Genomic DNA, 27,771 nt, shown 5'->3' on the forward strand with positions numbered 1-27,771 from the left:
GTATCAGACCACGCTGCAGCAGCACTATTTATGCTGAGGCAATTGCAGGTTTCAGTATATAACCTGAGTGTGTAAATAAAGACTTCAGGATCGCCTCCTGCTTTTTATCAGCAGGTTCCTTTAAGGTGGCCGTATCCTAAGACGGCAGTGCCACCTTTTGACAAACGTGTGAGCGCCTTATCCACCCTAAGGGACATCTCCCAACGTGACCTATCCTCTGGCGGGAAAGGGTACGCCATCAGTAACTTTTTAGAAATTACCAGTTTCTTATCGGGGGAAACCACGCTTCTTTACCCACTTCATTCATTCATCTGATGGGGGAACAAAACACTGGCTGCTTTTTCTCCCCAAAAATAAAACCCCTTTTATGTGGTACTTGGGTTCATGTCAGAAAATGCGTAACACATTTTTCATTGCCGAGATCATGTAACGGATGTTCCTAGTGGATTGTGTATATGTCTCAACCTCGTCGACACTGGAGTCAGACTCCGTGTCGACATCTGTGTCTGCCATCTGAGGTAACGGGCGTTTTTTTTTTTTTTTTTTGAGCCCCTGATGGCCTTTGAGACGCCTGGGCAGGCACGGGCTGAGAAGCCGGTTGTCCCACAGCTGTTACGTCATCCAGGCTTTTATGTAAGGAGTTGACACTGTCGGTTAATACCTTCCACCTATCCATCCACTCTGGTGTCGGCCCCACAGGGGGCGACATCCCATTTATCGGCCTCTGCTCCGCCTCCACGTAACCTTCCTCATCCAACATGTCGACACAGCCGTACCGACACACCGCACACACACAGGGAATGCTCTGACTGAGGACAGGACCCCACAAAGTCCTTTGGGGAGACAGAGAGAGAGTATGCCAGCACACACCAGAGCGCTATATAATGCAGGGATTAACACTATAACTGAGTGATTTTTCCCCCAATAGCTGCTTGTATACATATATTGCGCCTAAATTTAGTGCCCCCCCTCTCTTTTTAACCCTTTGAGCCTGAAAACTACAGGGGAGAGCCTGGGGAGCTGTCTTCCAGCTGCACTGTGAAGAGAAAATGGCGCCAGTGTGCTGAGGGAGAAGCCCCGCCCCTTTTCCAACTGACTTTCTCTCGCTTTTTCTGGAATACTGGCAGGGGTAATTTTACATCTATATAGCCTCTAGGACTATATATGATGTAGATTTGCCAGCCAAGGTGTCATATATTGCCCTCAGGGCGCCCCCCCCAGCGCCCTGCACCCATCAATGACCGGAGTGTGAGGTGTACATGAGGAGCAATGGCGCACAGCTGCAGTGCTGTGCGCTACCTTGGTGAAGACCGAAGTCTTCTGCCGCCGATTTTCCTGACTCTTCATGCTTCTGGCTCTGTAAGGGGGACGGCGGCGCGGCTCCGGGAACGAACACCAAGGTCGGGTCCTGCGGTTGATCCCTCTGGAGCTAATGGTGTCCAGTAGCCTAAGAAGCCCAAACTACCACCTGTTAGGTAGGTTCGCTTCTTCTCCCCTTAGTCCCTCGCTGCAGTGAGTCTGTTGCCAGCAGATCTCACTGTAAAATAAAAAACCTAAATATACTTTCTTTCTAGGAGCTCAGGAGAGCCCCTAGTGTGCATCCAGCTCAGCCGGGCACAAGAATCTAACTGAGGTCTGGAGGAGGGTCTTAGTGGGAGGAGCCAGTGCACACCAGGTAGTCCTAAAGCTTTCTTTAGTTGTGCCCAGTCTCCTGCGGAGCCGCTAATCCCCATGGTCCTTACGGAGTCCCCAGCATCCACTTAGGACGTTAGAGAAATTTGTATTTGTCTGATCTTATTATTTATTTATTGTAATTTTGATGAGACTGTGTTATGCATATATCCATATATAAAAAGTCTGCCAAGCAAATATGTAGTTGTAATAATATTATATATATATATATATATATATGGAAAATAAATTGAAATTTGAGAGGATATGATTTTTCTCGGAGTTATATTATTTATATGTACATGTGTATGTATATATGCTAGTATGTACATATACCTGCACATATTTGCATCTGATCATTTAGTATCTAATGATGTTGGAGTATAAAATATATATTCCTTTTAATATTCCCTTTTTTCTGTGAATTGAATAGTAGACAGGCACCTCAATAATTTAATATAAGTATTATGTACTGTATAAATGTTAACAGGGACATATTGATGAGCTAATGATCCACTTATTAACTATATGATGTGGTTAGAAAACAACACTGATAGAACTGAATAGGAATGTATCCCAACTAGGGAGATCAAGAGTTAATACTAATTATCCAATTGGGAGCCCTTGGAGGGGATAAAAGGAGACCATGGTGATGAGCCTATCATCCTCTGATGTAACCGCCATCTTTGTGGGCGGAGAAACGCGTCAGGTGACTCATCTTTGGTGAACCGCAAGTGGAACGCAAAAAAACGGAAGCCCGAAACCAGAAGTCGCGGCACGCGACATACACAAGCGTCTCCACTCTTCCACAGCCGCCGCGGTTATACTAACCCGTGGACACAGCTACAAAGCCCTCCATCCCCTGCAATCGACATCAGGACCCCGGTGAGTGGGGACCAGGCAGGAGGAACCAAAAGGAGGACACACGGGTTTCACGCAACATGGGAGCGCTCCTGAGATTACTAATGGGTGAAGTATAAACCACACCATCACAACAGCTAGCACCTACTTCCTAAGTGGCACGTGTTCATATTAACTCTTGTGACCATCACACTAATCAGTATTCAGCCGGTCTGGAGATATACTGTATTCTTATGTGCACATAAAATTTAACTCATCAGCTGAAAGAGAATTATTCTGTAACTCTCATTAATCATCAGTGCATGCAATCAAGGTTCCCTTGTGATCTATTTTCTGCACGACTAACAGTTAATGCTTGGGACTAAAACTAATCATATTTTGTTCACACATGTGCATGGACTTTGAGTATATCAGCTGAAGGAGATTTATGCATATTCGGTCTAATTTAGATGGGTGCATGCATTAAGCCATCTTCAAAAGGAGCCATTTACTAACCAAAGCATCAGTCTGTGTGGAGTGAATTCTAATATATGTGGTATTAACCCTATGAATGTTTGTTGGTCTTATGGTAATTACCTTTGTTTTATTGTGTTTTTTAAAGATTTTAAATTTCATTAGAAATAAATTACCAATTTGCATCAAAACAGCAGTCGGTTACTATACATTTGTGCGCCTTCACCTATTTTTTTCTTGTCTGCATTAGTATACTGGGTGGATTTCCAGGTCCACTTTGGGAAGGCAGCCGATTATCGATTGTCCTCTCTTCTTAATAGAAATTAGTACATATCAATCTAGCGCCAGACACATTGGTTTTTGTTGTCTCTTGAACCGCAGATAAGCCTGATGAGGAGGCCAAATTGGGATATGGAGGTAAGCGTTAATGATATGCAGGGACACAAGGAATTCCTGTGGCTTCAGGCCTGCGATCACCGCTCTCAAAGATTCCATCTTGAATTTGAAAACCTTCAGGTAAGGATTCAAGGACTTCAGATTCAGAATGGGTCTCACCGACCCGTCTGGTTTTGGTACCACGAACATACTGGAGTAGTAACCTTCTCCTTGTTGTTGTAGGGGTACTTGAACAATGACCTGGGACTGGACCAACTTGTTGATGGCCAGTAGTAGCGTACCTAGCATATTTTCCAAAGCTAGTACGCCTGAATTGAAAAAATCGTTGGGGAGGAGCACCGTCGAACTCCAGCTTGTAACCCTGAGAGATAAGGTCCCTTACCCAAGCATCTTGGCAGGAACCGTCCCAGATGTGACTGTAATGACGTAACCGAGCTCCCACCACGAGATCCCCTCGGGGTGGGTGGGCACCGTCATGCTGAAGTCATTGCGGAAGCCAAACTTGTGCTTTGATCCTGAGATCCTGCAACAGCTGGTTTCTTAGGCTTACCTCTGATGCCTTTAGCAGCGTTGGAGTCCCCCCTGGCCCTAGATCAAAATCTAGAGGACCGAAAGGACTGAGTAGATGGTCCCGGGTAGGTACGTCTAGCAGGCGGAGCTCCTGAAAGGAGAAACGTGGATTTCCCAGCAGTAGCTTTGGAGATCCATGCGTCCATTCACCTGTGAAGGGAAAAGATCCACACTATGTTTGGAGTCTGCGTAAGCAATCCACTGACGTACCCATATGGCTCTGCGCGCGGACACAGCCATAGCAGAGGTCCTAGCACTAATATTGCCAATCTCTTTAAGGGAGTCACAGAGGACTCTTGCTGTGTCCTGAATGTGTTTTAGAAAAGTTACAGTAGTAACTAAGGTCATATCACCCAAAAGACCTTCCTGAATCTGAGTAGCCCAGGAATGAATTGCATGCGTCATCCAGCAACCTGCAATGACCGGTCTTTGAGCTACACCTGCAGCAGTGTAGATAGATTTAGTGTGGCCTCAATTTTCCTATCTGCCGGGTCCTTTACCGTAGAAGAGTCCGGAGCAGGAAGTACCACCTTTTTAGAAAGGCGAGAGACTGAGACATCCACTGCTGGAGATTCCTCCCAGAATTTTCTGCCTTCAGTGGCAAAGGGGAATGTATGCAGAAACCGTTTAGACACCTGATATTTTTAATCTGGATTTTTCCAGGCTATTTTAAATAAGTCCAATTCCTTGCAATCAGGAAATGTGACTGTCAGTTTGTCTTGTGGGAGGAAAAATGACTGCTGAGTATTAGCATCCTCCAGGGGGAGCTTTAACACATCCCAAATAGGCAATATGAGGGGTTCAATACCCTGGATAGGAATGGAATCCCCACTTATGGGGTCCACATCATCCCCATCATCCTGTTTATAATTATCAGTATCTAATAGGAGTGCAGGTAGAGCACGTTTTTTTGTGCCCCTGTAGCAGAAAGGGGGGAATGTTTAGCAGTTAGACTTGCCACTGCTTGTTGGAGTTCTTGAGTCTTTTTGGCATTTGCAGTGAGTTGAGATGACATAGCCCCCAACAAGGAGGGCTCTGGACTCTCCCCCACATTGTTATCAGAAATCAGAGATGACTGACTACACTGCTCACATTATATTAAGCCAGATGCACTAGGAGAGAATCTAGCTTTACAAACACTGCATAACTTCTGTTTTACCATACTGAATAAGAAAAACAAGTACAATACACATACAACACAGCCTGAAATACAACACAAGCCTGTTCTATTGCATGTGAGAGGAGACACAGGAGCGCACCCAACGCAGCACAGCCCCAGTGAGGTTGTCAGCGTTTTATATGTAAACAACAGTGAGACTGTATTATGAAAAATCCCTCAGAGGGATGTTACTTGTGCACTCTATAGTGGCTCTCCCCCTCTACACCCAGTACCAGTGATCCAGGAACCGTTATGGAGGAGCTGTTGAGGCTGCTGCTGCTATGCAGAGGAAGGCGCCACAATGGCTGAGCCCGCTCTCATGCAGCTCCGCCCCCCGCCACGGCGACGGACCTACTGTTTTATATTTATACTGGCCATGTTTCACTATGTTTGTAGCCTCACATAAATGCTTGGTACAATGCATTTTAGCCAGTCTCACGCAGGGGTTACAGCTCACCAGAGCTTCAGCCGCACAGTGATCCGGAGGACCCCCCTAGTGGGATCCCCGGCATGTACCCACTAAATAAACAGCCCCTCAGGATGGTGGTCCTGCAGTGGGGAAGTGGCTCTGCACCTCAAGAGGCCGGTGACCGCCCCCCCCCCCCACACACACACACACACAAACACACACACTAACTCCCACGGTGCAGGCATGCTGTCTGTCGAACAGCATACCGAAATAAATAAAACCTTAAAAGAAATTGAAGAAAAACTCTGGAGTGTGCAACCTTTCCTGAGGGCACTTTTTTCTAAATTGATATATACACTATATACAAAAAAATATAAATCTATACAAATATATATCTCTAAAAATATAATCAAACATATTGGGAGAATACTATACATACTGGGAAAATTCACACACACGTAAACAGGAATGGACCATATATAAACATTCAAGTAAAACATAAGAGCATAACGTACAGATAATAGCCATAACAGAGTAAGGAAAAACCAATAGCAACGCATGTGCTCTCAAATCAAAACAGAATACAAAACCATAAAAATAAAACAGAATATAAAACGTTCAACCAGGTCAAAGCTATTGCAGCGAAGGTGACCCAAAACATCCCAGAAGATTGGGCCGGTATGTTAAGTGAGACTCCAAGGAGATCAACTGGTCAGGGACAGTGACACCAAAGTTCTCCAGGACAGAAAAACAGTACTATGGCTCACCAGACCCATCCCCCATCTTCTGCATATTTTAACATGAAACGGACAGCCACAGATAATTCAGCTATCCGAGCCATCACTCTGTTATAAGGGTGGAAAATGGCTTGGAGAAGCTGTTCCATAGCATGGTCAGAAGGAACAGCCAATATAGGAGAACAGAAAAGTTGCATAGGGAAGCCCTGAACAGGAGACTGGGGTGACCAAATCAACAAAGCAGGTGATAGCAAAAATCCATAAGATAACTGGAACAGGAGACTGAAGGTATAGTCAGGAGCTATACAGGGTCACACTGAACTGAAGACGGAAATATAGAGCCAGCGAGACAGACGAACGAGTGAACAGTTCAAGCAAAAGACAACCAGGCTGCAGCAGGTAAGTATCAGGAGCAGGACTCTACAGAATAGCTCTGAAACGGAGACTGGGATGACTAGATCAACAGAGAAGGAAATAATGACAGCTTAACGCCAGCAGACCTCAGAGAGATTAGGGTGTCCAGTATCACAGAAGTGAGAAAGCGGAACAGCAATCACCAGGGCCCCACAGACACATTGGGCCTAATTCAGACCTGATCGCTAGGCTGCGTTTTCGTACACCTTGCGATCAGGTCTGAACTGCACATGCGTATGCACCGCAATGCGCAGGCCGTCGGTCCGCAGCGTCGGGGATCAGCGGGCAGTGACGGGATGTGCAAGAAAAGAGGCCGTTCGTGGGTGGCAACTGACCGTTTTCAGGGAGTGGCCGGAAAAACCCAGGAGGGACCAGGCGTTTGTAGGGAGTGTTTCTGACGTCATCAACGGCCCCGATCATCGCACTGGAAGAGTAAGTCCTGGGCTGTGCAGAGACTGCACAAACTTCTGTTTGTGCAGCTCTCCTGCACAGCAATTTCCCCCTCCCCCTGTAGGCGGCTACTACCTGATCGCAGGGATGCAAAAAACGCACCCTAGCGATCATGTCTGAAATACCCACATTATACGGCATTCAAAATGGAAACAGATAGAAGACCCCAGCAGCAGAGAAGCGACCAGCAGGCAGGAGCAGGTCAGCAGAACAGAACCCCAATTCAAGCGCAGCCATGGGACAGCAGCAGTCACCATAGAGGAACCCGCAATCAGGAGCCGCCAGGCGGTAGAGGATATCCCTCAAGCCAGCAGCTCAGCGGAGCAAAGATACCCGGCACAGCACACGGAATCGCTCTGGAGCAGAGCTCAGGATCCAAGAAGGCTGCAGCTTGCAGGAGAATCGTGCAGCGACACGGCACCACGGGGGATCAAGAGCAACACTGGCACAGGCAACTGCAGGACCCAGGGGGAGACTGTCCACCTTCAGGGGGGACCAAACACCCAGAGAGACCTTCGCGGTCACAGGAGGCAGTGACGGACTGAGTCCTAAAGGGCTCACAGGGGAATGCAATGACAAGGGCCTTCTGAAAGGGTGTGACCAGCACATAAACATAGTAAACATACCTATACATAGTGTACATATACATACTTACAGTACACATGGAGCCACGCTAATCGTGGCTCTGTCTGTGCCTAGGCGTGCCTATCGCTAGAGCGTCTCCGTCCGCGCATCCATGACAGAGACTCACCCCATTCACCAGAATGGAAGAGCGTCTCCATCCAGGGTGAGCGCGCTTCTGTGATGGAGACGCGCCCCATTCACTAGAATGGGAGAGTGTCTCTGTGCACTCCGGCGGGGCTAGGCGGACAGATCACCTAGTCATGCCGGGAGTGCAGGCCTGCGATGGAGCCGCCTCAGATGAGCGCGGCTCCATCTGTATATGTGCACAGACTCAGTATACATACATACATATACAGCAGGCGTAGGCAATGTCCAAGACTCCAGAGGCTATGGAACTGAACATCCCAGTATGCCGTGCTACAATTACAGCTTGCTCTAATAGCAAAACTGTGGCAAGGCATGTTGAGATGTGACATGACATCGCAACTGAAATGCTGAACGTAACTTACATATACATAGTATACATAACAATACATAGTATACACATACATAGTATACATAAACATATACACTGTATACATTGTGTGAATGTACACACACTTTGTTTAATGCACAAAGTTATTAAAAATATTGGCTAAAATGACCTTCAGGCTGTGTGTATAAGGTGTATATGAAACATAAATGCATTCTGTGCTTAGACTTAGGTCCCATCGCCATGATATCTCATTATGGTATGCAATTATTCCAAAATACGGAAAAATCTGATATCCAAAATACTTCTGGTCCCAAGCATTTTGGATAAGGGATACTAAACCTGTACATGTATATACACACACACACACACACACACACACACACACACACACACACACACACATAAGGCCAGACAGCCCAGTGCAAGTGGGGTGATTGGCAGTACAGAGACTGATTCCACCATCCACAGCCATCAGCCGGCTCAGTCAACGGCCCGATGACTGCCCGGCAAGCAGCTGCACTGTGCAGCCTGCTATAATAAACCACCCCGGAGACCTCAACTAGGCATCGCCCTCCAGCGGCAGAGGACGTGGCTATGAATTTCATGGGCCCACCAGGGATTACCCTAAATACCCATACACAGCCCAGTCCAAGCCTGAGCAGAAGAGCCCGGAAAGATGGCGACCAGCAGTCTGGAGCTGGAGGAGACCCTTTGGTCAGTACAGAGTGGCAGGTAGACACACGCTTGTACAAAAAAAAAAATATGGATGAGTCTTTTGGTGGCCACAGGATAGGTAAACAGAGTTATCGGGCTGGAAAGCAGTAAGACTTACGTCTTACTCCATGCCCATCCAGGCCACACCCCAATAGGACACAGTTTATCAAGGTCACCATCGAGGCCAGTTTTGATAAATCGTGCCTTAGAAAAGCTACCCCCACAGTGTTGTATAAATATGTCCTTGCAGGTGTCCTAACACACAAGTGCTCAAACACAAACTGTGTTGCATTTTGGCAGGGTGATTTCGCACTAAGGGGCCTCCTTAAATTTCTACAAAGGTGGGTGAAAATGAACATTTTCACCTACTAGAAAACATACATATTAAATATCCATGTACACCAGAAACATATTACCACGCCTCTACAGGTCTAGAAGTAAAGTCTAGCCTGAGCGCTATCGGTAATTAATAATAATATTAATTACCTGTCTTGGGTCAACTATTCCTGCGGTTCTATCTTCAGAGTATGCTTTGTAGTAAAGATGACCGCGCAGAAGCCCAGAGATGAAGGATGGCGGCTGATGACCTCACAATTCAATCGTGGAGATGGTCCACCTGAAAAAAAAAATTAGAGGCGCGATAATATGTTCCTGATATACATGCATATTTATTATTGTTTCTTTACATAGTACCACAAATAAGTGCAGTGCTGTATATAGAACACATGTCATCCATATCAGTCCCTGCCCCGCAGGAGCTTACAGTCTATATAAATCTAAAATAATATATAAAATATATAATAAAATAGAAAAATAAAATATACACTATATACAAAAAAATATAAATCTATACAAATATATATCTCTAAAAATATAATCAAAAATATTGGGAGAAAACTATACATACTGGGAAAATTCACACATACGTAAACAGGAATGGACCGTATATAAACATTCAAGTAAAATATAAGAGCATAACGTACAGATAATAGCCATACCAGAGTAAGGAAAAACCAATAGCAACGCATGCGCACTCAAATCAAAACAGAATACAAAACCATAAAAATAAAACAGAACATAAAACGTTCAACCAGGTCAAAGCTATTGCAGCGAAGGTGACCCAAAACATCCCAGAAGATTGGGCCGGTATGTTAAGTGAGAGTCCAAGGAGATCAACTGGTCAGGGACAGTGATACCAAAGTCCTCCAGGACAGAAAAACAGTACTATGGCTCACCAGACCCATCCCCCATCTTCTGCATATTTTAACATGAAACGGACAGCCACAGATAATTCAGCTATCCGAGCCATCGGTCTGTTATAAGAGTGGAAAATGGCTTGGAGACCAAGCGTTCCATAGCATGGTCAGAAGGAACAGCCAATGTAGGAGAACAGAAAAGTTGCATAGGGTAGCCCTGAACAGGAGACTGGGGTGACCAAATCAACAAAGCAGGTGATAGCAAAAATCCATAGGATAACTGGAACAGGAGACTGAAGGTATAGTCAGGAGCTACACAGGGTCACACTGAACTGAAGACGGAAATATAGAGCCAGCGAGACAGACGAACGAGTGAACAGTTCAAGCAAAAGACAACCAGGCTGCAGCAGGTAAGTATCAAGAGCAGGACTCTACAGAATAGCACTGAAACGGAGACTGGGATGACTAGATCAACAGAGAAGGAAATAATGACAGCTTAACGCCAGCAGACCTCAGAGAGATCAGGGTGTCCAGTATTACAGAAGTGAGAAAGCGGAACAGCAGTCACCAGGGCCCCACAGACACATTGGGCCTAATTTAGACCTGATCGCTAGGCTGCGTTTTTGTACACCTTGCGATTAGGTCTGAACTGCACATGCGTATGCACCACAATGCGCAGGCCGTCGGTCCGCAGCGACGGGGATCAGCGGGCAGTGACGGGATGTGCAAGAAAAGAGGCCGTTTGTGGGTGGCAACTGACTGTTTTCAGGGAGTGGCCGGAAAAACCCAGGAGGGACCAGGCGTTTGTAGGGAGTGTTTCTGACGTCAGCAACGGCCCCGATCATCGCACTGGAAGAGTAAGTCCTGGGCTGTGCAGAGACTGCACAAACTTCTGTTTGTGCAGCTCTCCTGCACAGCAATTTTTCCCCTCCCCCTGTAGGCGGCCACTACCTAATCGCAGGGATGCAAAAAACGCACCCTAGCGATCAGGTCTGAAATACCCACATTATACGGCATTCAAAATGGAAACAGACAGAAGACCCCAGCAGCAGAGAAGCGACCAGCAGGCAGGAGCAGGTCAGTAGAACAGAACCCCAATTCAAGCGCAGCCATGGGACAGCAGCAGTCACCATAGAGGAACCCGCAATCAGGAGCCGCCAGGCGGTAGAGGATATCCCTCAAGCCAGCAGCTCAGCGGAGCAAAGATACCCGGCACAGCACACGGAATCGCTCTGGAGCAGAGCTCAGGATCCAAGAAGGCTGCGGCTTGCAGGAGAATCGTGCAGCGACACAGCACCACGGGTGATCAAGAGCAACACTGGCAGAGGCAACTGCAGGACCCAGGGGGAGACTGTCTACCTTCAGGGGGGACCAAACACCCAGAGAGACCTTCGCGGTCAGAGGAGGTAGTGTCGGACTGAGTCCTAAAGGGCTCACAGGGGAATGCAATGACAAGGGCCTTCTGAAAGGGTGTGACCAGCACATAAACATAGTAAACATACCTATACATAGTGTACATATACATACTTACAGTACACATGGAGCCACGCTAATCGTGGCTCTGTCTGTGCCTAGGCGTGCCTATCGCTAGAGCGTCTCCGTCCGCGCATCCATGACAGAGACTCACCCCATTCACCAGAATGGAAGAGCGTCTCCATCCAGGGTGAGCGCGCTTCTGTGATGGAGACGCGCCCCATTCACTAGAATGGGAGAGTGTCTCTGTGCACTCCGGCGGGGCTAGACGGACAGATCACCTAGTCATGCCGGGAGTGCAGGCCTGCGATGGAGCCGCCTCAGATGAGCGCGGCTCCATCTGTATATGTGCACAGACTCAGTATATATACATACATATACAGCAGGCGTAGGCAATGTCCAAGACTCCAGATGCTATGGAACTGAACATCCCAGTTTGCCGTGCTACAATTACAGCTTGCTCTAATAGCAAAACTGTGGCAAGGCATGTTGAGATGTGACATGACATCGCAACTGAAATGCTGAACGTAACTTACATATACATAGTATACATAACAATACATAGTATACACATACATAGTATACATAAACATATACACTGTATACATAGTATACATATATATAAATAGTACACACACATATATATATATACAGGTTGAGTATGCCATATCCAAATATTCCGAAATACGGAATATTCCGAAATACAGACTTTTTTGAGTGACAGTGAGATAGTGAAACCTTTGTTTTCTGATGGCTTAATGTACACAAACTTTGTTTAATACACAAAGTTATTAAAAATATTGTATTAAATGACCTTCAGGCTGTGTGTATAAGGTGTATATGAAACATAAATGAATTGTGTGAATGTACACACACTTTGTTTAATGCACAAAGTTATTAAAAATATTGGCTAAAATGACCTTCAGGCTGTGTGTATAAGTTGTATATGAAACATAAATGCATTCTGTGCTTAGACTTAGGTCCCATCGCCATGATATCTCATTATGGTATGCAATTATTCCAAAATACGGAAAAATCTGATATCCAAAATACTTCTGGTCCCAAGCATTTTGGATAAGGGATACTCAACCTGTACATGTATATACACACACACACACACACACACACACACACACACACACATAAGGCCGGACAGCCCAGTGCAAGTGGGGTGATTGGCAGTACAGAGACTGATTCCACCATCCACAGCCATCAGCCGGCTCAGTCAACGGCCCGATGACTGCCCGGCAAGCAGCTGCACTGTGCAGCCTGCTATAATAAACCACCCCGGAGACCTCAACTAGGCATCGCCCTCCAGCGGCAGAGGACGTGGCTATGAATTTCATGGGCCCACCAGGGATTACCCTAAATACCCATACACAGCCCAGTCCAAGCCTGAGCAGAAGAGTCCGGAAAGATGGCGACCAGCAGTCTGGAGCTGGAGGAGACCCTTTGGTCAGTACAGAGTGGCAGGTAGACACACGCTTGTACAAAAAAAAAAATATGGATGAGTCTTTTGGTGGCCACAGGATAGGTAAACAGAGTTATCGGGCTGGAAAGCAGTAAGACTTACGTCTTACTCCATGCCCATCCAGGCCACACCCCAATAGGACACAGTTTATCAAGGTCACCATCAAGGCCAGTTTTGATCGTGCCTTAGAAAAGCTACCCCCACAGTGTTGTATAAATATGTCCTTGCAGGTGTCCTAACACACAAGTGCTCAAACACAAACTGTGTTGCATTATGGCAGGGTGATTTCGCACTAAGGGGCCTCCTTAAATTTCTACAAAGGTGGGTGAAAATGAAAATTTTCACCTACTAGAAAACTTACATATTAAATATCCATGTACACCAGAAACATATTACCACGCCTCTACAGGTCTAGAAGTGAAGTCTAGCCTGAGCGCTATCGGTAATTAATAATAATATTAATTACCTGTCTTGGGTCGACTATTCCTGCGGTTCTATCTTCAGAGTATGCTTTGTAGTAAAGATGACCGCGCAGAAGCCCAGAGATGAAGGATGGCGGCTGATGACCTCACAATTCAATCGTGGAGATGGTCCACCTGAAAAAAAAAATTAGAGGCGCGATAATATGTTCCTGATATACATGCATATTTATTATTGTTTCTTTATATAGTACCACAAATAAGTGCAGTGCTGTATATAGAACACATGTCATCCATATCAGTCCCTGCCCCGCAGGAGCTTACAGTCTATATAAATCTAAAATAATATATAAAATATATAATAAAATAGAAAAATAAAATATACACTATATACAAAAAAATATAAATCTATACAAATATATATCTCTAAAAATATAATCAAAAATATTGGGAGAAAACTATACATACTGGGAAAATTCACACATACGTAAACAGGAATGGACCGTATATAAACATTCAAGTAAAATATAAGAGCATAACGTACAGATAATAGCCATACCAGAGTAAGGAAAAACCAATAGCAACGCATGCGCACTCAAATCAAAACAGAATACAAAACCATAAAAATAAAACGTTCAACCAGGTGAAAGCTATTGCAGCGAAGGTGACCCAAAACATCCCAGAAGATTGGGCCGGTATGTTAAGTGAGAGTCCAAGGAGATCAACTGGTCAGGGACAGTGATACCAAAGTCCTCCAGGACAGAAAAACAGTACTATGGCTCACCAGACCCATCCCCCATCTTCTGCATATTTTAACATGAAACGGACAGCCACAGATAATTCAGCTATCCGAGCCATCGGTCTGTTATAAGAGTGGAAAATGGCTTGGAGACCAAGCGTTCCATAGCATGGTCAGAAGGAACAGCCAATGTAGGAGAACAGAAAAGTTGCACAGGGTAGCCCTGAACAGGAGACTGGGGTGACCAAATCAACAAAGCAGGTGATAGCAAAAATCCATAGGATAACTGGAACAGGAGACTGAAGGTATAGTCAGGAGCTACACAGGATCACACTGAACTGAAGACAGAAATATAGAGCCAGCGAGACAGACGAACGAGTGAACAGTTCAAGCAAAAGACAAACAGGCTGCAGCAGGTAAGTATCAGGAGCAGTACTCTACAGAATAGCACTGAAACGGAGACTGGGATGACTAGATCAACAGAGAAGGAAATAATGACAGCTTAACGCCAGCAGACCTCAGAGAGATTAGGGTGTCCAGTATCACAGAAGTGAGAAAGCGGAACAGCAGTCACCAGGGCCCCACAGACACATTGGGCCTAATTCAGACCTGATCGCTAGGCTGCGTTTTTGTACACCTTGCGATCAGGTCTGAACTGCACATGCGTATGCACCGCAATGCGCAGGCCGTCGGTCCGCAGCGACGGGGATCAGCGGGCAGTGACGGGATGTGCAAGAAAAGAGGCCGTTTGTGGGTGGCAACTGACCGTTTTCAGGGAGTGGCCGGAAAAACCCAGGAGGGACCAGACGTTTGTAGGGAGTGATATGTGAAATTTAACCAGAAGATGTGCGCTAATCGGGACAAATAATGATTAAAAGTTGTTACTTCCCTTATGTAACCTCTTTCGTAGCTTTTAACATGAAATTCCGATGTCACGGATCCATATGTGGAAAGAAAATTAAAATATATGGTGTAGTATGTTCACAATAAAACGAAATTTATTAATAAAAAAATGCTGGAATACAATTGCTGCAAGCAAAGGTGGTAGGTGGAAAATTACCAAAGCAAAAAGGTAAATGCACAATAATACAATGTCCCTAACTTCTGGTATCAAAACTTCCAAAGGTTAAAATCAAGTGAAGGTGGAGGTTTACCAGATCCAGATGAAGTGATTGCGTTCAAGATGTTACCCAGGGGGAGATATCGGCTCCGGAACCAAATTCTCCAGCAATCCTCAATCCGTCTGGCAAATGCTTCCTCCTTCAATGGTTAGTCTGTCATACAGTGCCGACGCGTTTCGGGATCTCTCCCTTCATCAAGGCTGCATGACAGACTGTTAGAAAATTGTGCTATTTAAGCTCTCATGGGCAGCACTTCCGGGTCAGGGGGTCACACAGAAACAAAACTAAAATACATCCTAAAATCTATTGATCCTATCATATGATAAAGTAGTCAGCATAAGGTATATCTCCTGTTTGAAAAATGTATAATAGACTAGTTTTTTGAACAAAAACTAAAACTGAAAAGCAGCATAATCGAGTAGTCACCGGATGTGGTCATAATTTCACTTCCGGTCCGGCGGTTTTGAATTCAATCCAAAGTCTTGAAAGTCAATAAAAGGTACTTAATAAGTCCTTTATAGTGTTCCTGTCTGACTTCATTGGTGGCAATAGTGGCTAGATGCGGTGTATTTCGTGTTGGAACACCTCCTTATGCGTCCGTCCGGTACTTCCGGTATCTGGAACGCATATTGAACCGCAAGCCGGCTTCCGATGACGTATTTCCTGTCAATGACCCGCAAACACAGGAAATACGGAACTGTTCTCTGCCTTTCATTCCTATGGTAAACAGAACGTGATTTGCTTAATAGACGTTAAAACAATACGTTCTACATCAGCCTAAACTACTTTAGTAGAATTAATAGTAAAATTAACAGGTTTGCATCGTGTTTAATAAATATGAAAGAAATATTTTCTGTGCAATTAGAAAGGCATCCCATGCACGTTAAAAGATCATGTGACTCATGCATGTGGCTGATAGCAGGTGAAACAAATGATATACAGCCTGAGACAGGTGATAAAATATTAAAAACATATGTAAATAGTGAATAGGGAATAGAAGGATGGGACGGAGATCAGAGAAACCATTTTAATTCAAAGTCTGCGTTAAGGCCATTAGGGATAAGGCTTTTTAATCTGAATATCCATTTCATTTCTGATTTTGCTAGACGAGATGTTTCATCTCTATGTTTCCAAGTGTTTTTAATATTTTCAATTGCCAAAAACTGTAGGATATGTTTAGTGGAGGAGTTGTGTTTTTCTTTAAAGTGACTGGATAAGGGGTGTGTCATCACTCCCTTTTTGATGTTCCTTATGTGCTCACCCAGACGGGTTTTTAGCGCCCGACTGGTTTTTCCCACGTATGTCATATGACAACTACACTCTATCAGATATATTACATTCGTAGTGTGGCAGGTCATGAAGTTATGAAGTTTATAGGTAGTCCCGTTTGCGTTGAATTCTTCGTATTTTGATTTATCAGTTTGTACTTCACGACAGGCCTGGCATGTGCCGCACCTATAGAAGCCTTTACTTCGAATCGGATGATGGTCTTGCGATGTTAGTGCACTTTTGGTAAGTTTATTTTTTAAGTTCGGTGCTTTTCGATAAATGAATTTGGGCCTTGCTGGTAGAGTGTCTTTTAAGAGAGGACAAACCTCAAATTGTGGTTTCGTTATATAGACGACATCATATTTTTTTGGGAAGGCCCACAGGAGGATTTGAATTCTTTCTGTCAATCACTTAACAACAATGATTTCAATCTGACCCTCACTTGCACAACAAGCCAAAAAGAACTCAACTTTCTGGACCTCAACATATATATCGAGGAAGGGAAACTAGAGACAAAGTGTTACAAGAAACCGACTGATGCTAACAACTATATTGATGTATCAAGCGAACACCATATGAACTGGCTAAACAGTGTGCCAAAAAGCCAATTCCTCAGGTTAAGAAGAAATTGCAGCAGGAAGAATGTATGTGAAGAACAAATAGACCAAATGAAAATAGGTTTTGAAGAAAAGGGCTACGACAAAGTCCGACTGGGCAAATTTAAAGAAGAAGTGTTGAACAAAGATAGGGAGGAACTTCTGAAAGTAAAAGAACTTGGAAAACCAGAAGAGAACACAAATAAATTGGCCTTTATCACACAATTCACCCAACAGCATAAAAAGATCGAATCAATAATAAAAAAACATTGGCATCTTCTACAGAGGGACCCTCTCTTAAAAGACACTCTACCAGCAAGGCCCAAATTCATTTATCGAAAAGCACCGAACTTAAAAAATAAACTTACCAAAAGTGCACTAACATCACAAGACCATCATCCGATTCGAAGTAAAGGCTTCTATAGGTGCGGCACATGCCAGGCCTGTCGTGAAGTACAAACTGATAAATCAAAATACGAAGAATTCAACGCAAACGGGACTACCTATAAACTTCATAACTTCATGACCTGCCACACTACGAATGTAATATATCTGATAGAGTGTAGTTGTCATATGACATACGTGGGAAAAACCAGTCGGGCGCTAAAAACCCGTCTGGGTGAGCACATAAGGAACATCAAAAAGGGAGTGATGACACACCCCTTATCCAGTCACTTTAAAGAAAAACACAACTCCTCCACTAAACATATCCTACAGTTTTTGGCAATTGAAAATATTAAAAACACTTGGAAACATAGAGATGAAACATCTCGTCTAGCAAAATCAGAAATGAAATGGATATTCAGATTAAAAAGCCTTATCCCTAATGGCCTTAACGCAGACTTTGAATTAAAATGGTTTCTCTGATCTCCGTCCCATCCTTCTATTCCCTATTCACTATTTACATATGTTTTTAATATTTTATCACCTGTCTCAGGCTGTATATCATTTGTTTCACCTGCTATCAGCCACATGCATGAGTCACATGATCTTTTAACGTGCATGGGATGCCTTTCTAATTGCACAGAAAATATTTCTTTCATATTTATTAAACACGATGCAAACCTGTTAATTTTACTATTAATTCTACTAAAGTAGTTTAGGCTGATGTAGAACGTATTGTTTTAACGTCTATTAAGCAAATCACGTTCTGTTTACCATAGGAATGAAAGGCAGAGAACAGTTCCGTATTTCCTGTGTTTGCGGGTCATTGACAGGAAATACGTCATCGGAAGCCGGCTTGCGGTTCAATATGCGTTCCAGATACCGGAAGTACCGGACGGACGCATAAGGAGGTGTTCCAACACGAAATACACCGCATCTAGCCACTATTGCCACCAATGAAGTCAGACAGGAACACTATAAAGGACTTATTAAGTACCTTTTATTGACTTTCAAGACTTTGGATTGAATTCAAAACCGCCGGACCGGAAGTGAAATTATGACCACATCCGGTGACTACTCGATTATGCTGCTTTTCAGTTTTAGTTTTTGTTCAAAAAACTAGTCTATTATACATTTTTCAAACAGGAGATATACCTTATGCTGACTACTTTATCATATGATAGGATCAATAGATTTTAGGATGTATTTTAGTTTTGTTTCTGTGTGACCCCCTGACCCGGAAGTGCTGCCCATGAGAGCTTAAATAGCACAATTTTCTAACAGTCTGTCATGCAGCCTTGATGAAGGGAGAGATCCCGAAACGCGTCGGCACTGTATGACAGACTAACCATTGAAGGAGGAAGCATTTGCCAGACGGATTGAGGATTGCTGGAGAATTTGGTTCCGGAGCCGATATCTCCCCCTGGGTAACATCTTGAACGCAATCACTTCATCTGGATCTGGTAAACCTCCACCTTCACTTGATTTTAACCTTTGGAAGTTTTGATACCAGAAGTTAGGGACATTGTATTATTGTGCATTTACCTTTTTGCTTTGGTAATTTTCCACCTACCACCTTTGCTTGCAGCAATTGTATTCCAGCATTTTTTTATTAATAAATTTCGTTTTATTGTGAACATACTACACCATATATTTTAATTTTCTTTCCACATATGGATCCGTGACATAGGAATTTCATGTTAAAAGCTACGAAAGAGGTTACATAAGGGAAGTAACAACTTTTAATCATTATTTGTCCCGATTAGCGCACATCTTCTGGTTAAATTTCACATATCACAATTTTATTTGGGGATTGGGGCTATCCCCTTTACCAGTTGAATTGCAGCTCATATCGGTTGGCGCCACGACTCTTCTCTATTTTTCATACCTGTTTGTAGGGAGTGTTTCTGACGTCAGCAACGTCCCCGATCATCGCACTGGAAGAGTAAGTCCTGGGCTGTGCAGAGACTGCACAAACTTCTGTTTGTGCAGCTCTCCTGCACAGCAATTTTCCCCTCCCCCTGTAGGCGGCTACTACCTGATCGCAGGGATACAAAAAACGCACCCTAGCGATCAGGTCTGAAATACCCACATTATACGGCATTCAAAATGGAAACAGACAGAAGACCCCAGCAGCAGAGTAGCGACCAGCAGGCAGGAGCAGGTCAGCAGAACAGAACACCAATTCAAGCGCAGCCATGGGACAGCAGCAGTCACCATAGAGGAACCCGCAATCAGGAGCCGCCAGGCGGTAGAGGATATCCCTCAAGCCAGCAGCTCAGCGGAGCAAAGATACCCGGCACAGCACACGGAATCGCTCTGGAGCAGAGCTCAGGATCCAAGAAGGCTGCGGCTTGCAGGAGAATCGTGCAGCGACACGGCACCACGGGGGATCAAGAGCAACAATGGCACAGGCAACTGCAGGACCCAGGGGGAGACTGTCCACCTTCAGGGGGGACCAAACACCCAGAGAGACCTTCGCGGTCAGAGGAGGCAGTGTCGGACTGAGTCCTAAAGGGCTCACAGGGGAATGCAATGACAAGGGCCTTCTGAAAGGGTGTGACCAGCACATAAACATAGTAAACATACCTATACATAGTGTACATATACATACTTACAGTACACATGGAGCCACGCTAATCGTGGCTCTGTCTGTACCTAGGCGTGCCTATCGCTAGAGCGTCTCCGTCCGCGCATCCATGACAGAGACTCACCCCATTCACCAGAATGGAAGAGCGTCTCCATCCAGGGTGAGCGCGCTTCCGTGATGGAGACGCGCCCCATTCACTAGAATGGGAGAGTGTCTCTGTGCACTCCGGCGGGGCTAGGCGGACAGATCACCTAGTCATGCCGGGAGTGCAGGCCTGCGATGGAGCCGCCTCAGATGAGCGCGGCTCCATCTGTATATGTGCATATACAGCAGGCGTAGGCAATGTCCAAGACTCCAGATGCTATGGAACTGAACATCCCAGTATGCCGTGCTACAATTACAGCTTGCTCTAATAGCAAAACTGTGGCAAGGCATGTTGAGATGTGACATGACATCGCAACTGAAATGCTGAACGTAACTTACATATACATAGTATACATAACAATACATAGTATACACATACAAAGGGGTATATTTACTAACATTCGTAATTCTCCCGATTTGGTGGGAGAATAATCACGAATGACATCGAAAGTGTAAAACTGCAACTTTTTGAATTTGTTACGACGGATTTACTAAGCTGTCGTATTCGGGTTTTTCTTTTGTTCCGATGTCGATGTCATTCGTGTTTTTTTTTCTTTTTTTTACGGCAGTGATTAGCAAAACACTGCCGACTTTTTAAAAATGAATCTTGGCCGGATCTGTGTGATCCGTGCTGGGGTTTTTTTTTTTTTTTTTTTTTAAATTAAACAGTGTAAAATAAAATAAAAAATTGCGTGGGGTCCCCCCTCCTAAGCATAACCAGCCTCGGGCTCTTTGAGCCGATCCTGGTTGCAGAAATATGGGGGGAAAAATGACAGGGGTTCCCCCATATTTAAGCAACCAGCATCGGGCTCTGCGCCTGGTCCTGGTTCCAAAAATACGGGGGGAAAAAAGAGTAGGGGTCCCCCGTATTTTTAAAACCAGCACCGGGCTCCACTAGCTGGACAGATAATGCCACAGCCGGGGGTCACTTTTATATAGTGCCCTGCGGCCGTGGCATCAAAAATCCAACTTGTCACCCCTGGCCGGGGTACCCTGGGGGAGTGGGGACCCCTTCAATCAAGGGGTCCCCCCCCCCCAGCCACCCAAGGGCCAGGGGTGAAGCCCGAGGCTGTCCCCTCCCATCCAATGGGCTGCGGATGGGGGGGCTGATAGCCTTTTGTGATAATGAAAAGATATTGTTTTTAGTAGCAGTACTACAAGGCCCAGCAAGCCTCCCCCGCATGCTGGTACTTGGAGAACCACAAGTACCAGCATGCAGCGGAAAAACGGGCCCGCTGGTACCTGTAGTACTATTACTAAAAAAATACCCAAAAAAAGACAAGACACACACACCGTGAAAGTAAAGATTTATTACATACATGCACACAAACATACATACATACTTACCTTATGTTCACACGCAGGTCGGTCCTCTTCTCCAGTAGAATCCAAGGGGTACCTGTTGAATAAATTCTACTCACCAGATCCAGGGTCCCAGGGTCCTCGGGGCAACCATTTGTAATCCAGGTACTTGAATAAAATAACAAAACGGATACCCGAGCCACGAACTGAAAGGGGCCCCATGTTTTCACATGGGACTCCTTTCCCCGAATGCCAGAAACCCACTCTGACTTCTGTCTAAGTGGGTTTCTTCAGCCAATCAGGGAGCGCCACGTTGTAGCACTCTCCTGATCGGCTGTGTGCTCCTGTACTGAGTGACAGGCGGCACACGGCAGTGTTACAATGTAGCGCCTATGCGCTCCATTGTAACCAATGGTGGGAACTTTCTGCCCTGCGGTTGACCTAAAGTGATTTATCGGTAAGTAAAATCTTATTTTCTCTGACGTCCTAGTGGATGCTGGGACTCCGTAAGGACCATGGGGATTATACCAAAGCTCCCAAACGGGCGGGAGAGTGCGGATGACCCTGCAGCACCGAATGAGAGAACTCCATGTCCTCCTCAGCCAGGGTATCAAATTTGTAGAATTTAGCAAACGTGTTTGCCCCTGACCAAGTAACTGCTCTGCAAAGTTGTAAAGCCGAGACCCCTCGGGCAGTCGCCCAAGATGAGCCCCCTTCCTTTTGGAATGGGCTTTTACAGATTTTGGCTGTGGCAGGCCTGCCACAGAATGTGTAAACTGAATTGTATTACAAATCCAGCGAGCAATCGTCTGCTTAGAAGCAGGAGCACCCATCTTGTTGGGTGCATACAGGCTAAACAGCGAGTCAGATTTTCTGACTCCAGCCGTCCTGGAAACATATTTTTCAGGGCCCTGACAACGTCAAGTAACTTGGAGTCCTCCAAGTCCCTAGTACCCGCAGGTACCACAATAGGTTGGGTTATGTGAAAAACAGAAAACACCTTAAGGAGAAATTGAGGACGAGTCCTCAATTCTGCCCTGTCAGAATGAAAAATTAAGTAAGGGCTTTATATATGATAAAGCCGCCAATTCTGACACACGCCTGGCTGAAGCCAGGGCTAATAAAATATCTCACATGGAAGGTGACGATGCTAAGTCCACAGTGGTGAGTGGTTCAAACCAATGTGACTTTAGGAAACTCAAAACAACATTGAGATCCCAAGGTGCCACTGGGGCACAAAAGGAGGCTGTATATGCAGTACCCCTTTTACAAACATCTGAACGTCAGGCACTAAAGCCAGTTCTTTCTGGAAGAAATTCGACAGGGCCGAAATTTGAACCTTAATGGACCCTAATTTTAGGCCCATAGACAGTCCTGTTTTCAGGAAATGTAGGAAACGACCCAGTTGGAATTCCTCTGTAGGGGCCTTCTTGGCCTCACACCACGCAACATATCTTCACCAAATGCGGTGAAAATGTTTTGCGGTTACATCCTTCCTGTCTTCGACCAGGGTAGGGATGACTTCATCTGGAATGCCCTTTCAGGATCCGGCGTTCAACCGCCATGCCGTCAAACGCGGCCGCGGTAAGTCTTGGAACAGACAAGGCCCCTGCTGGAGCAGGTCCTTTCTTAAAGGTAGAGGCCACGGGTCTTCCGTGAACATCTCTTGAAGTTTCGGGTACCAAGTCCTTCTTGGCCAATCCGGAACCACGAGTATCGTTCTTACTCATCTCCCTCTTATGATTCTCAGTACTTTTGGTATGAGAGGCATAGGAGGGAACACATACTCTGACTGGTACACCCACAGTGTTACCAGAGCGTCCACCGCTATTGCCTGAGGGTCCCTTGACCTGGCGCAATATCTGTCTAGTTTTTTGTTCAGGCGGGACGCCATCATGTCCACCTTTGGTTTTTCCCAACGGTTTACAATCATGTGGAAGACTTCCCGATGAAGTCCCCACTCTCCCGGGTGGAGGTCATGCCTGCTGAGGAAGTCTGCTTCCCAGTTTTCCACTCCCGGAATGAACACTGCTGAGAGTGTTATCACATGATTTTTCGCCCAGCGAAGAATCCTTGTAGTTTCTGCCATTTCCCTCCTGCTTCTTGTGCCGCCCTGTCTGTTTACGTGGGCGACTGCCGTGATGTTGTCCCACTGGATCAATACCGGCTGACCTTGAAGCAGAGGTCTTGCTAAGCTTAGAGCATTGTAAATTGCCCTTAGCTCCAGTATATTTATGTGGAGAGAAGTCTCCAGACTTGATCACACTCTCTGGAAATTTTTTCCTTGTGTGACTGCTCCCCAGCCACTCAGGCTGGCATCCGTGGTCACCAGGACCCAGTCCTGAATGCCGAATCTGCGGCCCTTTCATAGATGAGCACTCTGCAGCCACCGCAGAAGAAACACCCTTGTCCTTGGAGGCAGGGTTATCCGCTGATGCATCTGAAGATGCGATCCGGACCATTTTTCCAGCAGATCCCACGGAAAGGTTCTTGCGTGAAATCTACCGAATGGGATCGCTTTGTAAGAAACCACCATTTTTCACAGGATCCTTGTGCAATGATGCACTGATACTTTTCCTGGTTTTAGGAGGTTCCTGACTAGCTCGGATAACTCCCTGGCTTTCTTCTCCGGGAGAAAACATCCTTTTCTGGACTGTGTCCAGAATCATCCCTAGGAACAGTAGACGTGTCGTCGGAAAAAACTGCGATTTTGGAATATTTAGAATCCACTCGTGCTGTCGTAGAACTACTTAAGATAGTGCTACTCCGACCTCCAACTGTTCTCTGGACCTTGCCCTTATCAGGAAAGCGTCCATATTTCTTTTAAGAAGAATCATCATTTCGGCCATTACCTTGGTAAAGACCCGGGGTGCCGTGGACAATCCAAACGGCAGCGTCTGAACTGATAGTGACAGTTCTGTACCACGAACTTGAGGTACCCTTGGTGAGAAGGCAAATTTGGACATGTAGGTAAGCGTCCCTGATATCCAGTGACACCATATCGTCCCCTTCTTCCTGGTTCGCTATCACTACTCTGAGTGACTCCATCTTGATTTGAACGCTTGTATGTAAGTGTTCAAATATTTCAGATCTCACCGAGCCGTCTGGCTTCAGTACCACAATATAGTGTGGAATAATACCCCTTCCCTTGTTGTAGAAGGGGTACTTTGATTATCACCTGCTGGGAATACAGCCTGTGAATTGTTCCCAATACTGCCTCCCTGTCGGAGGGAGACGTTGGTAAAGCAGACTTCAGGAACTTGTGAGGGGGAGACGTCTCGAATTTCCAATGTACACCTGAGATACTACGTGTAGGATCCAGGAGTCCACTTGTGAGTGAGCCCCCTGCGTGCTGAAACTCTTGAGATGACCCCCTACCGCACCTGAGTCCGCTTGTACGGCCCCAGCGTCATGCTGCGGACTTGGCAGAAGCTGTGGAGGGCTTCTGTTCCTGGGAATGGGCTGCCTGCTGCAGTCTTCTTCCCTTTCCTCTACCCCTGGGCAGATATGACTGGCCCTTTTGCCCGCCTGCCCTTATGGGGACGAAAGGACTGAGACTGAAAAGACTGTGTCCTTTTCTGCTGAGATGTGACTTGGGGTAACAAAAGGTGGATTTTTCAGCTGTTGCCATGGCCACCAGGTCCGATGGACCGCCCCTTTATACGGCAATACTTCCATGTGCCGTCTGGAATCTGCATCACCTGACCACTGTCGTGTCTTCGTCTGGCAGATATGGACATCACATTTACTCTTGATGCCAGAATGCAAATATCCCTCTGCGCATCTCGCATATATAGAAATGCATCTATAGTCAATAAAATCTTGTCCCTGTCAAGGGTATCAATATTTTCAGTCAGGAAATCCGACCAAGCCCCCTCAGCGCTGCACATCCAGGCTGAGGTGATTGCTGGTCGTAGTATAACACCAGTATGTGTGTATATACTTTTAGGATATTTTTCAGCTTCCTATCAGCTGGCTCCTTGAGGGCTGCCGTATCTGGAGACGGTAACGCCCCTTGTTTTTATAAGCGTGTGAGCGCCTTATCCACCCTAAGGTGTGTTTCCCAACTCGCCCTAACTTCTGGCGGGAAAGGGTATACCGCCAATAATTTTCTATCGGAGGAAACCCACGTATCATCACACACTTCATTTAATTTATCTGATTCAGGAAAAACTACAAGTAGTTTATTCACACCCTACATAATACCCTTATTTGTGGTACTTGTAGTATCAGAAATATGTAACACCTCCTTCATTGCCCTTAACATGAAACGTGTGGCCCTAAAGGAAAATACGTTTGTTTCTTCACCGTCGACACTGGAGTCAGTGTCCGTGTCTGTGTCGACCGACTGAGGTAAATGGGCGTTTTTACAAGCCCCTGACGGTGTCTGAGACGCCTGGACAGGTACTAATTTGTTTGCCGGCCGTCTCATGTCGTCAACCGACCTTGCAGCGTGTTGACATTATCACGTAATTCCTAAATAAGCCATCCATTCCAGTGTCGACTCCCTAGAGAGTGACATCACCAATACAGGCAATTTGCTCCGCCTCCTCACCAACATCGTCCTCCTACATGTCGACACACACGTACCGACACACAGCACACACACAGGGAATGCTCTGATAGAGGACAGGACCCCACTAGCCCTTTGGGGAGACAGAGGGAGAGTTTGCCAGCACACACCAAAAACGCTATAATTATACAGGGACAACCCCTTATACAAGTGTTTTCCCTTATAGCATTTTTATATATGTAATCATATCGCCAAATAAGTGCCCCCCCTCTCTGTTTTAACCCTGTTTCTGTAGTGCAGTGCAGGGGAGAGCCTGGGAGCCTTCCTCACAGCAGAGCTGAGCAGGAAAATGGCGCCGTGTGCTGAGGAGAATAGGCCCCGCCCCCTTTTCGGCGGGCTCTTCTCCCGGAGTTTGTGAGATCTGGCAGGGGTTAAATACATCCATATAGCCTCAAGGGCTATATGTGATGTATTTTAGCCATAAAAAGGTATTATACATTGCTGCCCAGGGCGCCCCCCCCAACGCCCTGCACCCTCAGTGACAGTTGGTGACTGTTGGTGAAGTGTGCTGACAACAATGGCGCACAGCTGCAGTGCTGTGCGCTACCTTATGAAGACTGAAAGTCTTCTGCCGCCTGTTTCTGGACCTCTGGACCTCTTCAACTTCGGCATCTGCAAGGGGGGTCGGCGGCACGGCTCCGGGACCGGACTCCATGGCTGGGCCTGTGTTCGATCCCTCTGGAGCTAATGGTGTCCAGTAGCCTAAGAAGCAAATCCATCCTGCACGCAGGTGAGTTTACTTCTCTCCCCTAAGTCCCTCGTAGCAGTGAGCCTGTTGCCAGCAGGACTCACTGAAAATAAAAAACCTAACTTAAACTTTTATTCTAAGCAGCTCAGGAGAGCCACCTAGATTGCACCCTTCTCGTCGGGCACAAAAATCTAACTGAGGCTTGGAGGAGGGTCATAGGGGGAGGAGCCAGTGCACACCACCTGATCCTAAAGCTTTTATTATTGTGCCCTGTCTCCTGCGGAGCCGCTATATCCCCCCCATGGTCCTTACGGAGTCCCAGCATCCACTAGGACGTCAGAGAAAAATCTTTACTTTCACGGTGTGTGTGTCTTGTCTTTTTTTGGGTATTTTTTTAGTAATAGTACTACAGGTACCAGCGGGCCCGTTTTTCCGCCGCATGCTGGTACTTGTGGTTCTCCAAGTACCAGCATGCGGGGGAGGCTTGCTGGGACTTGTAGTACTGCTACTAAAAACAATATCTTTTCAATTACAACAAAGGCTATCAGCCCCCCCATCCGCAGCCCATTGGATGGGGGGGGACAGCCTCGGGCTTCACCCCTGGCCCTTGGGTGGCTGGGGGGGGGGACCCCTTGATTGAAGGGGTCCCCACTCCCCCAGGGTACCCCGGCCAGGGGTGACTAGTTGGATATTTGATGCCACGGCCGCAGGGCACTATATAAAAGTGACCCCCGGCTGTGGCATTATCTGTCCAGCTAGTGGAGCCCGGTGCTGGTTTTAAAAATACGGGGGACCCCTACTCTTTTTGTCCCCCGTATTTTTGAAACCAGGACCAGGCGCAGAGCCCGATGCTGGTTGCTTAAATATGGGGGA

The 27,771-nt window shown here is 46.0% G+C and overlaps 1 long non-coding RNA gene across 1 annotated transcript in view; it reads right to left on the reverse strand.

Moving 5' to 3' along the window:
* The window catches only part of LOC134933338 (uncharacterized), a 28,055-nt gene extending 13,470 nt beyond the window's left edge, over positions 1 to 14,585 (reverse strand). Inside the window, exons 1-2 of the long non-coding RNA XR_010179676.1 lie at positions 13,540 to 14,585; positions 9,420 to 9,549 (exon numbers count right to left, since the gene is read on the reverse strand). This is a non-coding gene — a long non-coding RNA (uncharacterized LOC134933338). The remainder of the gene's footprint in view (positions 1 to 9,419; positions 9,550 to 13,539) is intronic.
* Between the last annotated feature and the right edge of the window lie 13,186 nt (positions 14,586 to 27,771).

This window comes from Pseudophryne corroboree, chromosome 6 (genome assembly GCF_028390025.1).
Source record: "Pseudophryne corroboree isolate aPseCor3 chromosome 6, aPseCor3.hap2, whole genome shotgun sequence".
Lineage (NCBI taxonomy): Eukaryota > Metazoa > Chordata > Amphibia > Anura > Myobatrachidae > Pseudophryne > Pseudophryne corroboree.